This window comes from Rhinichthys klamathensis, unplaced genomic scaffold, assembly GCF_029890125.1.
Source record: "Rhinichthys klamathensis goyatoka isolate OS25496 unplaced genomic scaffold, OSU_Roscu_1.1 h1tg000521l_1, whole genome shotgun sequence".
NCBI classification, from domain to species: domain Eukaryota; kingdom Metazoa; phylum Chordata; class Actinopteri; order Cypriniformes; family Leuciscidae; genus Rhinichthys; species Rhinichthys klamathensis.
Genome location: NW_026607000.1, coordinates 444,395 through 453,193, shown reverse-complemented (window position 1 = coordinate 453,193; position 8,799 = coordinate 444,395).

Genomic DNA, 8,799 nt, shown 5'->3' with positions numbered 1-8,799 from the left:
CTATTTATATGTGCTTTATAGGCAGCAGTGCCAACTTGATGGAACATGTTTCAATGTGACGCTATCAAAGTGTGTGCCATCAAGCTATTTTAATTAGTTTTAGTTATTCCAATTTTAAACATGCCTTCAGCAAACCACATTATTATATTACCGGTAGCCTATATTATATTATAGTTAATGTACCGATGTGTGTCTCTATGTGTGCTGATATCAATTTTAGTTATTTAAATCTTAAAACATGCATTCAACTAACCAAAATTAGAGCTGCAACAACTAATTGTTAAAACCGATTATCGGTAATGAAAATAATCGACAACGAATTTGATTATCGATTAGTCGCGTCTACGATCTGTGTTCGAAAACCACCAGCCATTTCTATGGACAAAACACATGGAAAATAGCGGAGGACACAGAGTGAGCAGCTGCTGGAATGGACATGATCCAAGTTGTCTGAAACACGAAAATATTATTCTCTTTATATTTTATAAGCATTTTAAACAAAAAGCATAAGCGTTACTGCATCTTGCACTTTCGTGCCTTGACGCGTGTTCAGTTTAAAGCCTCTGACTCGTGTTTTCCTCAGTGCATAACTTACATTTTATAGTTATACTTATCTGTAAATGTTAGAAAGTCCCAGGAGTATTTCATTTAGCATATTCTGACAACAAGCGAGTCTTGTTAAACTTCAATGAACGAGCGTCTGTGAGCGCTTGCGCACCAAACAGATGGAGCGCAGTATCCATTATCATTTTTAATTAAGTTTTTTTTATTTCTGACTTCGACTTCCATAGTATGGAAAAAAAACAACCACAATGGAGGTCAATGGGGTCCAACTGTTCGATTACTGACGTTCTTCAAAATATCTTCTTTTGTGTTCAGTAGAAGAAAAAAATGCATACAGGTTTGGAACAACTTTAGGGTCAGTAAGTGATGACATTGAGTGAGTTTACATTTTTGGGTGAACTATCTCTTTAATTGTCAATGTACTATATAAAATAAATTAGGTCTCGTGTAGTCTAAAAGAAAATACAAAAAGTCAAAGATTAGCTTGAAGTTGAACTTAAATCTTAAATGTCACACAAAGTCATAATATGGCTGTAAAAATGATTTACGCCAGTTCAACTTTTTCTCAGTGTACATAATACAATTTCTGCTCCATAATAAGACATGGACACTTTTATGATTATGTTATTTAGTGTAATAAAAAGCCCCAAGCTGAAAGGGAAGGCTAGACTTAGGTTTGTGATGGAATGTAATGAAATATATGCTGAGATCTTGGCAATGACCCAGAAAGATCCCGTGCTTAGCCAAAACTCTGCCTCTTCTCATAAAAGAGCTAAATGATCTGACCAGACCAGCTAAAGTGTGAACAGTGTGTGTGGACATCAGTATCTCTGAGTGTGTACTGTATATGTGAGTGTGTTTACTGTATGTATGTACAAGCAGCCGAGTTTGTATTCATAATATTCGGTTGTGATTGTGTCTATATTTGGTTAGTGTGAGTCTGTTGTGTTATAATGGATCTGTCTCTGTATGATTCTAGGAATATATGGCACAAAGTGTGTGTGTGTGTGTGTGTGAGTGCTGCTGTGTGTGTGTTTATGGTGCAATGGGCTCTTTGTGACCCCAGCAGAGAGCAATGGAAGTTTACTTTCAGCTAGAAACATTTCCATACTTGCATGTCTCCTTTCATATTTTCCACACAGCCCTGCTGTTTTCTGCTGTGCTTTAACATACACTTCTCCTCAATCTTACATTGCAAGTGCTGTGTTTCTTTTTCAAACCTCCATGTGTGACATTGTTTTAGCTGGCAATAACACGCTACACCACCTTTTCTACTTGGTGCTGAAATACTGAACAAATCAGCTTTCCTAAAACCATGTGTTTTTACAGACATGTGATGGCTATGGCTGATGTAGCTACACATTGTATCTTAATGTTTTTAATCTGTTGCTTTGAAATATTGATTCATTTAGTTTATAAATACTCATAGAAATTTTGCCATAACCAATAAATACACATAATTTTGAATAATAAATTAAACATAATAATAATTTGAGTTAATTCCTGATTAAAAAATAAATAAATTTAAGAAAAGGCAGAACATGTAACATAAATGGAAAAGACTGGTTTTCATGGACCGATTCTAAAGTTATAAATCATTGCTCTTTATGGCATTCATTATTAAGAAGTATTTAAATGCATTCAGCCAAAATATTTAAATATAAAAAATGTCACATGCAAATGAATCGAGTCAAGACTTAGAAATTGATTTCTTTAGATCAGCAGTTTTCAATAGGTGAGGCACGCCTTCCCTGGGGGGCGCCAAAGAGCCACAGGGGAGGTGCAACACGCGAAGAAAAAATAACTCTGTATGCAGCTCTATTGATTTCGGTAATTGTACGTGCGTGTATTAGCTTTAAAATGCATCGTTTCCTTGTCCCAAGTCAACAGAAGTCAGCATGAAGGGAGGAGACAGGACCCAGCAAAAAACGTAGGAAATATGATCCTGAGTAGGCTTGGGAATCGGTTCCAGGTTCCGGTTTGGAACCGGGTCCAAACGTTCCGATCCATCGGAATCGTACACGTCCACACGTAAACGATTCCACTAACGATTCCGAATGTTCCGTTCTATCCATTCCCACGTCGCGGCATTACGTTACAGTATGCGACTGGATTTTTAAATCCCCCAAAAGCGCCATGGCTACGAGACGTAAACGATCGAGAGTGTGGCTTCATTTTAAATGCAGATCAGGGGAAGCAAATCTGGGCGACGCAACCCCTCCCGCCATTTCAGCTCCAATGACGACATCAAAACAATGAAAGCATGGCGAAGCGGCACTCCACGGCTCTGCTTTCGTCGGCGAAAAAGTTAAGAAACTCAACGCTATAAGCCCTCAGTACCAAGCCGAGCAGTTCGCACGTGACTTTTATGCAGTGTTTCCCACACATAGACTATTTCGCAGTGCAGTGTCATGTGGCATCATGCAGTATTTGTCCTGAAAAGGCTACACAGTAAATGTCTGTAATTTAAGGTCATTCTTATTTTATTTGTATACATTTTAATCATTAACTTTAAAAGCACACTCTTTTTATGACTAAAAAAACAGTAAAGGGTAAAAAAAAAAAATTCCCCAAAATTAAAACGGAAAAAACGGAATTTGGGAAAAAATAAAACGGTACAGGAATCGATATGGGAATCGATAAGGAATCGCATCGATAAGCAGACTCGACAATGGCATCGATATCGATAATTTCTTAACGATGCCCATCCCTAATCCTGAGTACTTAAAGTTAGGTTTCACCTGGTCGGGGTCTGAGGCTGCACCTCTGCCGTAGTGTGTGGTCTGCGAGGAGGTGCTCGCAAAGGATAGCATGAGAAACTTGCATGCTAACTTGCAAACTTCGGCGTCACATTGAAACTAAGCACACAAATTTAGTGAACAAGCCAGTTGAGTTTTTTTAGAGGAAGTGGGAAGATTTGCAGTCACAAAAAAGCATAATACAGTCGTTTGGCACTATTAACATGAAGGCGACAGAAGCATCGTGTCACGCTATACCAGGGCTGTCACTTTTGTGGAAAAATCCTGATCGATTTTTGAGACATACGTGTTCATTGAATCGATTGTAAAATCGATTTTCCATGTCTAAAGACGTTTCCATTTTCAACACGAAATACAGGCAAATCCACGGACACCTAACAGGCATTAGGACGAGCGTAAAGAGGGCGCTTGAGACGCACAAGTCGCAATATTTCTGATGATTTCTTGGCGTGAAGTTTTGTGCACAATGATAAACAGGAGTGCAAACTTCAGGGATTGAAATTAACACCCTCCGACCCGCCAAACGCGGGTAAAAATGAACTTTGGCGGGAAACGCTGTCAAATCACGAGCCAATCTGGCGTGTTTCTGTGTTTACTCACTTTGCTGGGGAAGTTCGTGTAAGCCAAATCTGCGCGGATTTAGCGCAAATACGCAACTCGTGAGTCCTCATCATGAGTCCTCATGATATATTAAATACAGCGTATTGCACAGAATCTGCGCATTTCTGGCTTACTTGAACACACACACACACGTCACTAAGCAACAAATAACGGCGCGCTTGTTCACTTGCATTGAAGTAATAGCGAATTTGGTTAACAGCAAAGACATTGTTATTTTCCAGCATCCTACATGCTCTGATACTGTATTGATCTGTCCACCTAAAACACATATTTGGTAAAAAAAAAAAAGAAAGAAAAAAGGCCGTTAAAATCGATTCCCTATTTTCGTTTTCAAAACTTTTGTTGCCTGGTCCGATCGATTGTGCAATCGATTTTCGAACGTAAAGTGACAGCCCTACGCTATACGTATAGCGAAGGCAGGCAAACCCCATAACATCGGCGAAACATTGCTACTCCCTGCAGCTAGAGATATGTGTTCAGTGATGCTGGGAGAAGCAGCTGCTGCTTAATTGACGCGATCCCTATCTCTGACAATAACATCCAGCGACAAATATCAGACATGGCTTGTGATGCCAAAGATCAGGTCCTGGACTGTGTTCGTGAAAGCCCCTTTCACGCCATTCAGTTGGATGAGTCCACTGACGTCGCACACTGTGCTCAATTGATGCTGTACGTTCGGTTTATCAAAGAGCTCAGTGTGCAGGAAGCACACACTCTTTTGTTTTGCGTTCCTCTACCCGCCCGCACAACAGCTGACAAACTTTTCAAGGCCTTGAATAACTTTTACCAGGCGAATTGCCTTGACTGGGGCCGGTGTTGTGGGATATGCACTGATGGGGCAAGAACAATAACTGGCCGTCACAGCGGTCTCGTAAAACAGGTGCAGGCAGTTGCCCCTGCGGCTGTCTGGAAGCACTGCATTATCCATCGACAGGCTTTAGCAACAAAAAGGATGCCCCAAGAATTGCGTGCCGTTCTTGATGAAGCTGTCAAAATTGTGAACCTAATTAAACCGCGTGCCTTAAACGCCCGTCTGTTCTCAATCCTCTGCAATGAGATGGGCGCTCTCTTCCAGCAGCTGCTCCTGCACTCCGAGGTCAGGTGGCTCTCTCGGGGCAAAGTCCTCACCAGGCTGTGCGATTTGCGTGATGAAGTCTTCCTCTTCCTCACCGAGATTAAGTCCCCACTGGCAAAACATCTGGCAGACATGAACTGGCTTGCTATGTTGGCCTATCTCTCCGACATCTTCGATAGGATCAACTCCCTCAACACCTCTCTCCAGGGCAAAGAGTGCCACGTCTTTTCGGCACATGACCAAGTGTCTGAGTTCTGGAAAAAGCTGGACTTGTGGTGTGCTCGTGTTGAATGAGGTTCGGTGGAAATGTTCCCAACCCTGGAGGATGTTGCGGCGAAGACAGGGCTGCCTCTTAACTCTGCGTGATTGCGTGACCAGTTTGGCGAGTATTTTGGAATGGACGCAATGGGAAATCAGTGGGTGAGAAATCCGTTCTCTTTCCCCGCCACACCCCGTGATGGACTGAGCCTGCAGGAAGAGGAGGAGGAGGAGGAGGAGGAGGAGGAGGAGGAGCTCAGCTCGAAAATGGACTTGATGCAGAGACTGGGAGAAATGCCGATCACTCGTTTCTGGTTGTCTGTGGAGAGCGAGTTCCCCCAGATCTCCACTAAGGCTATGGAAATCCTAATCCCCTTCACCTCCACCTACTTTTGTGAGTGTGGGTTTTAAACAAATACAGATCAAGGCTGAAGGTGGCGGACGACTTGCGTTTATTTCTCTCTGCAGTGCAGCCCTGCATCGAACACCTCTGCGCATCAAAAGCGCGGCCTCATTGTTCCCACTGATATGGACGAATAAATTGAAACTCTAAAGTTGTGTTGTCTTGAATGCATAAATTGGTTGGGCCATAGGGTTGATGCCGCTCTTGTAACGCAAATGACGCGAATGGCGCATTTTGTTTGTTGTTTAAATCTGAGGTTTTATGTGGCTGAAATCGTTAAAAAATTTGATGAAAATATGTGAATCTGTTCTATCTGATAACACGCCTTCAATGCAGTTGACTGTTAAATGTTATGTGTTCCGTGAACAAACCCCTGCTTTAGATGGACAGTTGAACTGATTCACAGAAACTAATCAAACATGCACTACACTAGTGTTGCACGGCGCACCGATACTTCAGAAGTATCGCGATACTCGGAAATTAAAAACTTCACGATACCTACATTTATTAGTATCGATACTTCTAAGAATGACCGCGTTCCAGATTTGTAAGAGAGTATTGCATGTTGGTGTGTGCAACGCACGCTTCCAGTGCCTCCCTATGGACGTCTGTGTTTTTCTCCTCATGCGCGTGTGACAGGGCGCGTGAACTGAACGAGCGCAGTGAGAGAGAGAGCGAGAGAGAGAGCCCCGGTCGCGCGCGCGCACTCTCTCTCTCTGCGTAGCCAGGCGAAAGTATAAACAAGGCTTCACCGTCTCTAAACAAAGCGCTGTCTTGCTCTCTCTCTCTCTCTCTCTCTCTCTCTCTCTCTCTCTCTCTCTCTCTCTCTCTCTCTCTCTCTCTCTCTCTCTCTCTCTCTCTCTCTCTCCCCCGCACATATTAATCAAAATAAATCGACACGATGGTAAGGTCGGGTGACTAAAATTTCATGTGGAGCATTCTGAGTTTTTCTTTTTCTTTTTTTTTCTGAATTACCGCTAGGAGTAAATTGTGGTAAAATACGTTGCCTTATCTTCTCTGAAAAGCGTTCCGCACATTCAGCTGACACAAGCCACACTTTAAATAAACGAAAAAAACTATCCAGTCATGATATGTTTTCTGTGATGACACAAATCTTGTGGGATGTCCTAACCGCCGGGATAATCACGCAACGCGCACACGTCCGATAATGACACATCCAATTCGCGAACTAATGACTCATTTGAACCGATTCATTTTAATGAATGGTTAAAACAACTGATCTGTCTGAATCGGTGTATAACTAATCGCTAACACTTTGTAATAAGGTTTCATAAATTACATAAAAAGTAGGCTACAGTTTGCTTACTCAAGTGTAAGTTTTTAAAACAAATAACCCCCCCCCCCCTGACTACTTTTTTCCACACAGTGCTATCAGGAATCGATAAGAGAATCGTTAAAGAATCGGATCGATAAGCAGAATCGTCAGTGGCATTGATATTGATAAAATCTTATGTTTCTTATGATAACTGAGATAATGCTGCTATATTCATTTATTTTTTTACCTTGAATGTCATTGCTCTAATTTATTTTTTATATTTTTCATATTTCATATTTTGTTCAAATGGTTAATATAGCCTATATGCTGTTCATATGTTCATGTTATATGATTAGAATGTTGTCCCAGTTTTAAAATAAAGCACAGCAATGATATTTGAGTGTTTCTCCCTTTTCAGGAAAAGTATCGAAAAAGTATCGAAATCGCAATTCTTGACTTGGTATTGGTATCGAAACAATAATTTTGGTATCGTGACAACACTACACTACACTACAGTTTGGGGTCAGTAAGATTTTCAGGTGTTTTTGAAAGAAGTCTCTAAGCTCACCACGGCTGATCAAAATACAGTGAAAATAGAAATATTTAGACAATTTAAAATGTGTCATGCGGATGAGGATGAAGATCAGGCAAGGTGAAGTGGACCTAAAATGCAGCGTAGTCTTTAACAAAACTAAACTAAAAATCTATAGCCTCAGAACTAAGGAGCTGTTTACACAACACTTTTTTTCAACTAAAAACGTCAAACCTTTTATGCGGTTTGGCTGTTCATTTACACAACAGCAGCGTTTTGGGTGCCTGCAAATGCAAACTTTTGAAAACGGATTTCAAAGTGCAAGTTTTTGAAAACGGTCTCTGTGCAAACAACAAAAACATGAATCTCTGAAGACGATGACGTCATGCACATGTGTATTACGTGTTCAGTCTACAGTGTTTCATCGGCATCTAATGGCCTGGCAGCAGAATACAGCGTTTTAGTCGTTTTCGCGGATCGTTTTGACGATGTCGTCTGTACAGGGTAAACTCAAAGGAAAAGCTTCTATGTTTTAAGCATATCGTTGTCGCGTAAACGTACCCTAACACTACACATCAAACATAGACGTTAACGACACCCAACAATGAATTGACAAAATACAAAGAGACAGGGAATCAAAGAAAAAGGGAACAGGTGTGCACTTATCAGAAACCATAGTAACAAACGAAAACTCAACTAAAGACAGTGACAAAAAAAAAAAAAAAAAAAAAAAAAAGACCTACAAAACTAAACAGAACATGACTATGAAACTATGATCTAAACAAGACACAAATGTGACAAATATATTTTAAAATGTAATTTATTCCTGTGATGGCGAAGCTACATTTTCTGCATCATTACTCCAGTCTTCAGTGTCACATGATCCTTCAGAAATCATTTTAATATGAGTATTTGATGCTCAAGAAACATTTTTTATTATTATCAATGTTGAATAAATAGAAAGTTTGAAAAGAACCGTTAATTTGAAATAGAAATCTTTTGCAACATTATAAATGTCTTTATTGTCACTTTGATACATTTAAAGCATCCTTGTTGAATAAAAGTAATAAATCCCCCCCCCCCCCCCCCAAAAAAAAGAAAAATCAACTCTGATCTTTTGAATGGTAATGTATTCTCAAATGCCATTTCTTAAGGCAAGTTTAAATCAGAGATACTATAAAAAAATCACAACTCATTGAAATGAAAGATGTGAGACAAGAAATTATTGCAATAGTGAATATTCAGCTATATTAAATATGACTGATCTTTGATCAGAATTCAACCTGAAAAAGCCAAACAATTAATTTCAGC